Source organism: Vicia villosa, linkage group LG5 (genome assembly GCF_029867415.1).
Source record: "Vicia villosa cultivar HV-30 ecotype Madison, WI linkage group LG5, Vvil1.0, whole genome shotgun sequence".
NCBI classification, from domain to species: domain Eukaryota; kingdom Viridiplantae; phylum Streptophyta; class Magnoliopsida; order Fabales; family Fabaceae; genus Vicia; species Vicia villosa.
The window spans coordinates 34,422,543-34,437,211 of NC_081184.1; positions in this window are offsets into that span (position 1 = coordinate 34,422,543).

Genomic DNA, 14,669 nt, shown 5'->3' on the forward strand with positions numbered 1-14,669 from the left:
CTCTCTATGGAAGCGTGTCTATCAGAGATTAAACATATGTCAGGCTGAGGAGCAACATGTTCTCGGAGGTTCCTTAGAAAGAAACTCCAAGCCGCCGCAGTTTTACCTTCGACGATAGCAAACGCCACTGGAAATATGTTGTTGTTCCCGTCTTGTGCAACCGCCATGAGCATGGTTCCTTTGTATTTGCCGTATAACCATGTCCCATCAATTTGAAGTATGGGTTTACAGTGTGCAAACCCTCGTACGCAAGGTTTGAACGCCCAAAAAAGCCGATGGAATATTCCGTTTCCTTGGACAGGGTTTCCATCCGGGGCATGCGCAGGCAGTGTCTCTAGAATAGTAACAGTGCCAGGTGCGTAACTATGTAGCGCATTGAGGTATCAGGGAAGAATTTTGTATGACTCCTCCTAGTTGCCGTAGACTGTCTCAATTGCCTTTGTTTTTGCAACCCACGCCTTTCTGTAAGATGGAGTGTAGTTGAAGGTTGTAACGATGTGTGATATTATATTTTTAACCTTCAGAGACGGATCAGAGCTTATGAGAGGCAAGATCTCCTGACATATGAGATCGGCACTGAGTTTTGTATGATCCTGGGAATTGTTAGGGTTGACACACGTGTGTTTCTACGTAATCGACACTATTTTCCATGCATCACTTCTCTTCCTATAAGAAGCCAACAGTCTGAACTCGCACTCTGGATTTTTACAAGTGATTACATACCGTTCAAGGTTTGAACGATCTACGTCAAAATCAACGCTGTTGGCCATGTGCCATTTTTTTATTCTTCTCAGACAAGCCTCCTTAGAAGGAAACTTGTCTCCTTCCTTTAATTCTTCGTCATTTTGGATGTAGGGTGTGAAGAAGATGTCAGATGATGGTTCGTCACCTTGCAAGTTCAGGTTACTCATATGTGCTGGAGGTGCGTACGCATGAGCTGGAGGCACCAACGTTTGTTGCTCGTCGTCGGATTCCTCGTTGACCATGTCGTCGAATTCAGTTTCCAGATCATCTTCTTCCTCGTCTATGACGTCAACCTCGTCTTGCTCGTTGACTGGTGGGTCAATAACTTGTGACTGGACAACATGAGTTTCTTGTGTCTCAACCTGTAGAGTAACGTACAACTCGATGGAATCCAACCCAGAGTATTCGTGGGTGATAAACATATCTTGTAGGTCTTCGTCAGTGGCAATCTCCATCTTGTAAAACTTGAGCGTGTTGTCTTCATTGAAAGAGGGACATTGGTAAAAAAACGCTTGCAATAGGACCCATTGCAATCTTAGAGTATAGTCGCTGAATGAAGTACGAAAATGTTGCTCTTTTGCTTAACAACAATGGTACAACCTGAGTGTTTCTCATCACAAAACCGGCTATCTCATGAGAGTAAGTCTCACCGTTTAGATGGGCATGCACAAGGTACTGGGTAGATGAAGACATTTTGACGGGGAAAGTGTGTGGGTGTTGTAAGCTCAAGTCAGATTAGGTAAAATTGTTGGTGTGAGTTGTAATGAAATGGAATATATTGGATGTCTTATAAATTGTGCTTCTTACATCCTTGCATTATCTCAACACATAGACACGCTGATCTAAGTCCTGTACCCCATCACGCGTCTGAGACGATTCCTGATAAGATTCCTGTAACGATTCCCCTAAGCAGAACATGCATGCAACCCTATCTGGCAGCTAGTTCTGCAATAATTTTATATATATATATATATATATATATATATATATATATATATATATATATATATATATACCTAAATAAAAACACACACACATGTGTGTATATAAATATATATATATATATATATATATATATATATATATATATATATATATATATATATATATATATATATATATATATATATATATATATATATATATATATACACATGTGTGTGTGTGTGTTTTTATTTAGGTATATATATATATATATACATATATATATATATATATATCTTTATCTATGTATATATAAATATATATATATATATATATATATATATATATATATATATATATATATATATATATATATATATATATATATATATATATATATTAATGTATGGTGGTTCTTACAGACCCACTAGTATAGGTTTGCCACTATCTTCCGAATTGATTATAAAAGCCAGGCACACTGATCTGGGGCTGCCACAAGATTCCGTATTGATTGTAAAAGACAGACACAATGATCTAGGTCTGCCACCAGATTCCGAATTGATTATAAAAGACAGACACACTGTTCTAGGTCTGCCACCAGATTCCGAATTGATTATAAAATACAGACACACTGATCTAGGTGTGTATATATATAGATAATAATGATGTTACTAAAATACTAATTATATATATTACTAATTATACATATAATTAATAATTACGTGTATATATATATATATATATATATATATATATATATATATATATATATATATATATATATATTAATTAATAAATATATATACATATTCAAAATAATAATTACGTATATATATTTTATTTAATAAATGTAAATTTTGTAATTAATAATTATATGTATTTAATAATATATATTACTAATTCAATGACGAAAACAACTAACACAACAACCACATTTATTTTAATTCAATGACCATGCGTTGACAACACAAAACCATCGATAAATCACGACGTTACGTTGCAGAAAAGAAAAGAACACAGAACAACTGGTAGTACACGCTCACTCATTGCAACAAATAAAACAACAGTTAATCTAAACTACTCAAGTGTCACTGCAAGAACAAGGGGATCTTCAACGCCTCGGTTAACTTCTCCACTGTGTGTCCAAAACATTAGATCCACGTCCACAACGTCTTTCACAGAACTACAACTTGCCACAACAACAACCGGAAGAGGAACAACAACAACAACAACAACTCCGGCAACAACAACGACAACAGCAACGACAACAACAACGCCTACAACAACGCCAACAACAACTCCTACAACAGCAACAACAACAACAACTCCAGGAACAACAACAACTCCAGCAACAACAACAAAATCTTTTTAGTACTCCATCCCGTTCCGCACGCAACTTCCGCCAATCAAATATTTTCCAATCCCAATCTCAACCATTACAAGAATATGAAGACCACCATCATTCCTCGGACCAATATCAGACCCATTCACAATCATTCGGTTTTGCAGCATTTTTAGGGTCCACAAGGGGATTCGGCCAAAACCTAACTCCCGGTTCATCTAGCCTTCATCTTAGTCCCGACGATGGTCCTCATGGTGAATCCTCTTACCGTGGCACCCCCTCCGGCTTCGCAACACCTTCAAACCAATTCAGCTTTAATCAAGGTAGTTCTAGTGCTGCTGGATGCTATGAACCCAAAGTCTTTTCCCAACCCACTCCACCACCACGACCTAACACATTTGAGGGGATGGGTAACCGACTTTACAACAGCGGTTTTCCGGATAATTATGGGGGCGTCGACAAATTCATAGACAGCGATCCATGAGACATCCCAATTCCGGGCCCAGTAACACAAACACAGCAAGAAGCACAAAGGGGCAGAGGTAGGGGCAGAGCTAGGGAAAGGGGTGGTGCCAATATTCGCGGCGGGATCAACGATCGCGGCAAACAGGTCATAACAAGACGAAATTGTGGAATGGATGGCTATCTTGGCGATGGACGCCATTGATCATATTGTTGTATTTTCTTTAATCAATTGTGTCGCTGTATCGTTTCTCTAATTATCTGTAATCGATGTTTCGTTCCTTTAATATAATGCACCGAGTTTATATTTTCGGTTAACAAATGTCAATTTACCTTTTGTGTACCTCATTGTTAAGAGTAAAAAATTATTTTGAAAATTTGTTTATATAGGTATTTTAACTAATTAAATAAAAAATGAATTTTTATAATATATATATTATCAAAATATTAACTAAAAAAAATGAAAAAAAAAGGAACAACACTTATGCGCCAAATGCAATGGCTATTAGGGCAAAAAGTAGCCTAATGCGCCATTCCATTTGGCGCAAACACTTATAGTTTTAGGATGAGCCAAATGGTTTGGCGCATACACCCAATAACAACATTTATGCGCCATTTCATTTGGCGCATCCACTTCCCCGGGGTCCTAAACCTAGACAATTTCGTAAATACCCTGAAAACATGGTTTTTTTCGTATATTTTTTATTAAACCTAGTTATTTAAATTTTTTTTCTTAATTATAAGATATTTTAACATAAAATTACATAGTTCTTTAAATAAACCTCGTAAAAATGATTTTCGTGAGAAATAATCAAAATAATTTTTCATCATGGAATTTAAATATAAAAACTTTAACAATATGAAGACATATTTTAAAATTGTAAACAATATTTATTTCATCCCATCTATAAAAAGAGGAGAAAAAAAAGGGAATTGGCAGACCCAGTTGACCACGAAAAAACCCTAGACAAATCTCTGAAAACTGAGGAGGGCAGCCACATTCTACTACCAAAAAAACCTAATACAAAACCTCAGCTGAAACTTTGCTCAAACAACAAGAGGCAGCCACAAACTTCTTCACTCAAAACCTCACAAAAACTCAACACAACAAAACCATCACCACCACGCTTACTCAACCACAGCAGCAGACCTCACCTCAAAACCGCAACTCAGAAACTTCTCCTCAACATATTCAAATCGCAGCTGTACCGCAGTTACACAACTATAGAAGCATAATCACAGCGCCCAGAAATCGGAAGGAAGAAAAGGAAGCAGGCGAAGACAAAGAGAGGCTGAAAAACTTACCGGGGTAAATCACTGTTGAGACCTTCAGTGTCATTTCGACTATGTAGATCTTGCTTGTTTCTTTTGTTTCGTATTTTTTGCCTATTCCGATCAATGATGTAGTTGTAAATATGTAATCAGATATAATGAGAACCATGAGGGGTTTAGGGATTTATGTTGGGATAAAGGTTTCTTGATTATTTGAATGTTGTTGCGTTATTCTTGATGATAAGAAACAGAGAACCGAGCGTGAGAGAGATCGAAAGAGAAGTTATGTTGATCCATGGCGGAAACGTGATCGAGAGAGAGGAAGCAGAGCCGCGAATCGCGAGAGAGAGAGTGAGAGAGACAAGACCGAGAGAGATCGTGAGAGCAGAGGTAAATGAGAGAGCGAGAGATCGAGAGAGGCTGAGAGTTCTTCTTGTGTTTGTTTGTTACTGTTGTTTCGCAGAGAAATGCGAGAGAGGAGGGAGAGCTTTCTTTTCGTTCTCAGGAAAGGGGCTATGGTTCTTTTCCTCTTTCAATCAAACCCGGTTTATGGGTTAAAGGAGATATTTTGGATCCAGTTCAATCCGACCCGGCCCATTATTCTTTTTAGCATTTGATTTTTTTGTTTTTTTTCTCTATGGGCCTTACACTGGCTCCGGATCTATGTCTTGGCCCAACAATTTCCAGTTTTTCTTGTGTGTTTATTTCAATAAGTTTCTATCTTTGTTTTTGTTATTGGGCCTCACACTCTAATTCCGGGTTTAGCACCCCCGTGGCCTATCATTTCTTTATTTATTTTACTTATTACTTGTTTAAAATATTAATTACTATTTTCTTTTCTTTATTAATTTTTTTATAATGATCAATTTATTTATTTAGCTTTTTTTAATTAGGTCTTCTTTCTTTAAATAATTTTTTCTCTCGTAATCAAAGACTCTAAAATACTTTTTAATCGAATCAAATTTTGAGTTTTTAATGGGTGAAGAAGGGCTTGTACGTACTTATACAAGTTGTTCTAAAGCATTTAGGCGATGGCCGTTAAGCCTTTGTTTGAATGCTTAGATTCCATTAAAGACTCTTTCAAACTCAATTTAATTCACCTTTTTTTATAAAACACTTTCTTTTAATCAGATAATTTTAGTCTATAATGGATAATGAAGAAGGGTTTGTACGTACTTGTACAAGTTGTTCTTTAAGCGTTCAGGCGATGGCCGTTAAGCCATTGTTTGAGTGCGTAAACTCTGTTAAAAGACTTCGTAAACTCAAATTGGCAAATGCTCTTTCAATTATTTTAAGCATGGTCGTTAAGCTTTTGTTTAAATACTTGGATCCAATTAAATATCTTTCAACTCATCAAATCCATTTCATCATCCAATAGGGGTTTGTACGTACTTGTGCAAGTTGCTCTTTAAAGCATTTAGGCAATGACTGTTAAGCCTTTGTTTGAATGCTTGTTTGTCTCCTAATAAACAATTTCAATTTAATTAACACCTTTTGTCACCTTGACCTTTTAATTATAAAACCTTTTTTTATAAAATGAGATACTTAGTCAAATTCAAATGCAATTATACTTCCACATGTGAAGATCGAATGTTTTCCACTCGAATGCGATGATAGCCAAAATCTCGTTTTAATCTTGATTTAGTTATCCATTCTTGTAATGATGCAAGCAACCAACAAACTCGTAGTTTTACCTCGAACTACGATTGCTCTGACTTTCCCATTGCACTAGGGAATATGTAGGCACAAGATACAAATGTCTTGGCGAGCACAATTAAAAAAAAACTTTTTTGTGCCTTTCTTCTTTCCAGCCTAATAAAGAACGCAAGTAAATATCACGCTAACATCAATCACAAGATTAACTAAATGGGTCCCATCGAGTAAGATGAAGGTGAGGGGTGCTAATACCTTTCCCTTGCTTAACCGACTCCTGATCCCAAATGTGGTTGCGATGACCATCTTATCCTTTTTTCCATCTTTTTGGGTTTTATCGATATTTTCCCTTTCCTTTTTGGAATAAATAAAATTTGGTGGCGACTCTGTTATATTTTGAATGTGCAAACGTTCGAGTATTTTTGGTCGGCCGCTACACATACTTCCAATCTTACCCCCATTAAACCTCTTGCAAAGACCATCATGTCCTCATCATTTTTCTCATAATATCCTATTTGAATAATTACTATATTTCTATATAATTATATTCTAAACCAATAATTTCCACAACATTATTTTAATTATACTATTTCTCCAAAAATTCTTATTCAAAACTATCTCGCATAAAACATAGACAAACCAACAATTGCATCAATTAAATAAAAAACGACCGATTAAAATAACAAATAAAATATTTGAGGCATTACAATGCGCCACTTCCCGGATTTTTTCTTTACCATGACAATGTTGGATAAACAAGTCGAATATTTTGTCTCTCGGATGAATCCGGCTTTAATTAGTTTCTCACCTCTTCGATTACTGCCCTCCTTTTCTCCTCGACATCTTTTCACTTTCTTTAGGACACCGGCTTCAGAGATGGTTCTAAGAAAATTTGATGACATACCACCTCCAGGTAAATCTTAGGCATATTGGAGGGGGTCCATGCGAAGAGATCTATATTGTACCTCAATATTTTAATGATGACGACACCTCCTCTTGAGACAAGTTTGAGCCGATTTGGGTAGTCTAAAAACTTTGGTGTCGATCTACACCTTTTCTTACTCTTCTGTGGGAGTTAGGCTATCTTTTTCCGGATGTAACACTTTTCTAAACCCCGACGGAATATTAAATAAATTCAGGGTAAAAATATGTACAATGATGCTACAACTCTTTAAATAAAATAAACCATATATTTGTCATGCTTTTCCGAGGAACATAATCACATATTTAAACCAAACATGTTTAACACTGCGGAACAAAATCTCATTATTGGATAATATAAACATCTATCATCATCATAAAAAATCAGCGTCTCGATCAACTAACATTATCCTAACCATTAAAATAAGAGTTTATCAAAATAACTCCAAAAAAAAGTTCCCCAATGTTACAAGACCAGAGCATGACACTGATACGAGAATAACTAGACTAGCCTACAAGCTATCCTTACCAAGCACAATTGCTGTTACTCCTCAATCTGAAAAATGGTCAACAGTAAGGGTGAGACATATCACAAATGACATATTGCACACAAGACAACCAATGTCATTCTTAACAACCACCAAAAACAACATCTACATTTGATAAATTTAAGCCTAATGTATACATACAATTACCAAAAACATATGCAATTAAGAATTATCCATATAATCTTACATTTAAGCATATCACCATAATTCAACATATTGAATTATCCACCGCTTGTACAACATACATTCATCATGTAAAAATTACAACAATGCATAGAAATTAGCATTCATCAATTCCATGTATCACAATTAGCACATAGGACACAATACCAATACATCTTGTTCTTGAATAACACTAATCCATGACATACACATATATAATTACATGTCATTTTCACAACCATATAATAATTAAGTCATCTAGTTCTAATCAATTTATTTTCATCAAAAAGAGCATTTCTTTAGCTTTCTAACGCTTCGAACGGGAACCCAAACGGAGTTACGGTTAAAAAGTTATGAATATTAGAAGTTTAGCAAAAACTGTCAGACTCAGCCGTTACCGGGTACGGCATGGCTGGTAACCGGTTACGCCGTGTTAAAAAGCCCAGAAACACCATTTTTTGAGTGGTAACTGGGTACGCATATAGCGTAATCGGTTACCACTGTACCAGAACCAAAAAAATCCCATTTTTAACAGCATTTCACCTTCCCAACTCACACCAAAACATGCCCAAACATTTATATCATCAAAATAGTGTCAAATTCGACATTCTAACACATTCCTAACATGCTTGGGGTTTATCTAACATCAAGTATACTCAATAATTATCAATTTCATCAAAATCCTTCAAATCACACTCTATAATTCCAAAACCCCAAAACCTAACATACATTCAATTGAGATACATAACCTACATAATCAATCCTATCATCATTAAACTGATAATATAGGTGTTCAGGGCCGACCCAATTGATCTAATTGGGCCAACCCAACCATCGGCCCAAGGCGCCTTGGACCACGCGTGGCGACCTCCTCCAGACCGTTCCGGGCAGACACTTTGGACAACCGACCACGAGGCACACTCGTGCCCGGTAAACAGCCAGCCATCGCGTCACCAAAATCTTCGCTCCAGAAGACGGAGCCGATTTCGCATAAGGGCACCCTATAAATAGCCCTCTCATGACAGAGGGCAAGGTAATCTTTTCTGACCCTAAAATTCTATCACTTTGTTGTACCTTGTAGAACACATACTCACTTTGGCATCGGAGTGCCTTGTAGGTACAACCCCTTTTTTTCCCTCTCAACCGTCCGAACTTCAAGCCTTTATTGTTGCTGGCCATCTGATCCTCTTGGTAAGATAAGTGGCGCCGTCTGTGGGAAATCCAGCTTCCCCGTTCCTCTTCTTGCACTTTCTTGATCCATTCTTGCCTCTTGTAAGAACCCAGGAACCAAAGCTCAAATCAACTTTCACTCATGGCTGACAATAAAGAAGACTCCTCTTCATTAGACGCTGCGATACTCACCAAAAACGACGTTTCCATCGTCGTGCCTCCATCCAGGGACATCGTCCCTCGTGACAGTGCAACAACATCTCCCTCCCCAGGACCAGACCATGAACGTTGTTTTGGCCGCTCTTGCCCAGACCAACGCGCTCATACAACAGCAAAACGACAGGATCGGGGCGCTCGAGCAAAAGTTTCGATCGAAGACTCCCCCCGGTCGCAAACATCGCTCTCAGCGCGACGTGATTCCCAAGAAACGCCCTCGGTCTCCCCCCCTAGGGAGAACGCAGATCCATCCTCCAAGAAAGGGTCAAGCGACCACCGCTCCCGACACCGGTCACAGTCCCCTCGACCGAAAAAGAGATCTCGGTCACCCCTGACGGGGCACAACGATAATCGGAGGCGACACTGACGGAGTCGGAGACGCTCTTCCACCCCTTCCGCCAGCGACGATGAAGAGGAGCGCAGAGGCCCTCTGTCCCACTCAATCTTGGAAACGCCCCTACCAACCGGTCTTAAGAAAACCCCACCGCTGGGCACGTACAACGGGACCACCGATCCAGACGAACACATAAAGAACATCGACGCCCTTCTCGACTACAGAGGAGTGCCCGGTGCCATCAAATGTCGTCTATTCCCTACCACCCTGCGCAAAGGAGCCATGACTTGGTATAAGAGTTTGCCCGATGAGTCGATCACCTCATGGAAGGTGCTCGGCAAACTTTTTTCCAGACACTTCATGGACTCTCGAAAACACCCAAAATCAGAAGCCTCCTTGGAAGCCATCATCCAAGGAAAACACGAGTCCCTACGGGCTTACATAGAAAGATTCAACAAGGAAGCCGTGTAAGTATCCACAACTGCCCATTTGAAGAAGTTCTTGCTCGAGCGAGGCCTCCGACCACGCTCAGACTTTGCCAAAGCCGTCGGGATCGAAACACCAGCCATTCTGGACGAGTTCTTCCTCAAAGCCCAGGCATACATATAATATGAGGAAAAGGAGGCCGCTCATGCGGTACGCAATTCCAGACAGGAAGAAAGCAGTAAAAGCGGTCGCCAAGACGATTCCCGACGCGGAACGGACAAAAAGAAGGACGACAAGGGCCGAGATCCCAAGGACTACAAGGCCACAACCAGAAAGTTCCGAGAATACACCCCGCTCAACGCTTCAAGGGAACGCATCCTAAACGAATGCGCGAATGCCGAATTCCAGACGGGCAAGGTCCGCTTCCCTAAAACCATGCCTGCGCGACCGAACGTGGACAAATCGAAGTTCTGCCGATTCCACAAAGGCCACGAGCACAACACAGAGGACTGCATCAACCTAAAGGACGCCATAGAGATATTAATCAGAGAGAGACACCTGAAGCAATACGCGAAGAAGCAAGAGGCTGCCAAAGAAGCCAAACCAATCACTGGGGAAAAACCGACGGAAGATACGCCTGCCATGCAAGTAGCCATGAGCATCACCAGGCCGGAAGACTTTTACCTCCCTGATTGGACCAAATCGGCGACTGCCCCCTCTCCTCACAGCCCGTGGGAAATGTTCTCCTCCGCCATGGTCATATCCGGCGGGGGATTCAGCAAGCTCACCATCAGATCCGTAAAACAAAAATTTGACGAGCTACTCTCGGCCAGTTCGAGCAAAGCCGCTGCTCTCGACCAAGCCAAAGGCAGCCCATCCTCTATATCTTTCTACAAAGAAGAACTGCCCAATGGAGTGCCCAACGCGACCATCCCCCTCCTCATCCGGGATCGGATGGCCAATTTTGACGTGCGACGCATTCTAGTCGATCAGGGGAGTTTGATGGACATCATGTACTCCCAACTGTTCAAAACACTGCAACTCAACGACAACCACCTTACCCCCTATGTGGGATCAGACCTACAAGGTTTCAACGGCACCATGACGAAACCATGGGGGTTCGTTGAGCTCATCGTTTCCATCGGATCGGCGGAAACAGCCAGGGCCATCAAATTTCATTTCTAGTCATCGACTGCCCTTCAATCTACCAATGCATCCTAGGACGCCCGACCCTGGCCGAACTGATCGCGGTCCCCTCAACCGTGCATCTCAAACTCAAGTACTACACAACAAAGGGACATGCTGCGACACTTAACGGCGACATCGAAGCGGCCAGAAGGTGCTTCAAAGCCTCCGCCAAAGGCCTAAGCTCGATAAAAATGGCCCTCGAGACAATGCAGCGGCCATCGCCACATCCGAGCCCAACCTACCAATCCCGCGCATCGACACTGTCGACCTAGACAACCACTTCCTTAATGATCCCGAGCAGGGCACCCGCTCGGCGACATCTGAGGAGGGCCTCCGGCCGATTCTAGACGGGGACTTCGAGTTCGTAGCCCTCTAGGAAGATGCGACCAGAGGAGTCTAGATCGGAGCAGACCTACTGGAACTCGCCAAAAGACAACTCAAAGCTTGCCTCCGCGAGAATGCTGACCTATTCGCCTGGAGCGCAGCCGAGATGCCCGGACTCGGCCCACAGGTGGCCTGCCATCACCTGACCATCGACCCCGCTTGCAAGGCTGTTGCCTAGAGGAGAAGAAAACAACCGCCGCCGAACTAGCTGTAAAAGACCTCATTGAGGCCAAATCTATATTAGAGGCCATGTATACCACTTGGCTCTCCAATGTTGTACTTGTTAAAAAATCAAATGGAAAGTGGCGCATGTGCATTGACTACACTGATCTTAATAGGGCTTGCCCAAAAGATGCCTATCCCCTGCTCAATATAGACAAACTAGTTGATAATTCCGCCGGTTTTAAATTACTATCATTTATGGATGCATATTCCGGTTATAACCAAATACCCATGTCTAAAACTGACAAGAAATACACGGCCTTCATGACCGAATCGGGCAACTATTACTACAACGTAATGCCCTTCGGTCTAAAGAACGCCGGTGCAACATATCAGCGCATGATGAACAAGGTGTTTCAGGCCAAAATTAGCGATATCTCGAAGTCTACATGGACGATATGATCGTCAAATACCAAAGGGAAACCGACCATGCCGCCCATCTCAAGAAAGTCTTCGAGCAAGCCCGAAAATGCAAAATGAGATTCAACCGCGAGAAATGCACTTTCAGTGTCTGAGCAGGAAAATTCCTCGGTTTCTACCTGACCGAAAGGGGAATCGAGGCAAACCCAGACAAATGCAGGGCCTTCTCGGACCTTCCCACTCCGAAATCAAAAAAGTCAATCCAAACGCTAAACGGCATGCTCACATCCTTGTCAAGATTCGTGGCCAAATCCGCTCAGCATGCCCTGCCCCTATTCAAACTCCTACGAAAGGAAACCGCCTTCGAATGGACGGAGGAATGCGAGCGCGCGCTCTCCCATCTCAAGCAAGCTCTCTCGAGCCCGCCAGTCTTGTCCCGACCCGAAGCCGGAGATACCTTGTATCTCTACCTCTCCGTGGCCGCCGAGGCCGTTAGTGCAGCTTTAGTACGAGAAACCCCGGAGGGCCAGAAACCCATTTACTTCACAAGTAAAGCACTCCAAGGACCCAAAGTCAGATACCGGCAGATCGAAAAAGTCGGACTCGCACTAGTGACTGCCGCGAGAAGACTCAGACACTACTTCCTGGCCCACACTATAATTGTGCGAACCGAGCAACCCATAAAACAACTGCTAGCACGTCCAGACATGGCCGGGAGGATGCTCCGTTGGTTGCTAGAACTCGCAGAGTTCGTCATCAAGTACGAAGGGAGAAATGCCCTCAAAGTACAGGTCCTAGCAGCCTCCACGGTCCGGAGGAGAGCCTACTCCTACGTCTTAATCAAAAATCAACTCTATAGACGAGGGTTTTCTATACCCCTCCTCAAATGCATCGACGGGGGCACGATCCCCCACATACTCTGGGAAATACACGAAGGAATTAACTCCCAACACCTGGGAGGGAGATCCCTCGCTCGGAAAGCACTCCGGGCCGGATACTACTGGCCCTCCATGCAGCACGACGCTAAAGAATACGTAAAAAAATGCGACAAATTCCAACGCTTTTGGGGACACGAACCTCGCACCGCCAAACGAACTCAAGTCTCTGTCGTCCCTCTAGCCGTTCGCCTGGTGGGGCTTGGACCTCCTCGGTCCATTCGTAACCGGGAGCAATCAAAACAAATATCTCATAGTCGCGGTCGATTACTTCACCAAATGGATCGAAGCCGAACCATTGGCCAAGATCACGTCCCTAAACGTGCTCCGTTTCTACAAAAGGAACATCCTCGCCCGATTCGGCGTACATCTGGCCATTATCACCGACAACGGTACCCAGTTCACCGACGGGCGCTTTCAAGAGTTCGTCACAAAATTAGGGACCAAACAACACTTTGCGTCGGTCGAACACCCTCAGACGAACAGGAAAGCCGAGGCCGCCAACAGAGTGATCCTACGGGGCATTAGAAGAAGACTACACGAGATCAAAGAAAGGATGGGTCGAAGAATTACACAGCGTCTTCTGGGCCTATCGCACCACCCCACATTCCACCACCGGGGAGACCCCCTTCTGACTTACATATGGAACAGAGGCCGTGATCCCCATCGAAATACACTTGCCCACCAGGCGCACTGAGTAACCCCTCGAAACAGAAGGAAACCTCGAAGCAATTAGAGAAGAGCTCGATCTGGTCGAAGAAATCTGAACGGGGGCCGCGCTCCACGAAGCCTCGCTCAAGTAAAGAATTGCCCTACGTCACGATGCAAAGGTCATTAAACGGGAATTCGAGGTAGGAAGCCTAGTACTCAAAAGAAACCACATAGACTCCCGAGAGGGCAAACTGGCCGCCAACTGGGAGGGCCCCTATCGCGTCCGAGCAAATACCGAAAACGGGGCGTATTATCTGGAAAACTTGCAAGGAGAAGAACTTGCTCGACCTTGGAATGCTGAAAAGCTCAAACAATATTACAGCTAAAAACACAGGTGCAGCCCGGGTACGCTGAGCACCTAAGTTCATGAAACAAAAAGACAGAAATCCTCTCTCTTAATCGAGCGGACACCTCGTCCTTCGAGGGGCACGAACACCGAGCACCCCCGTCGTAAATAAGTACCATGTCGGCAGAACACCCCGCTCGCGAGGGGACCGTTCACGCCATGAGCCTTGGAACTCAACACAACGAAATCCAAGACTCACCCACTACCAGGCACAAGTCCTCGGTAATCGACCACAGTTCCACACACTTGGCAATCAATACGTTACGATCGAGAAAATCTTCCAAATAAGAAAAATAAAAAACAGATAAACACACGAAAAACACAACGGCAACACTTTATTCATCATTCA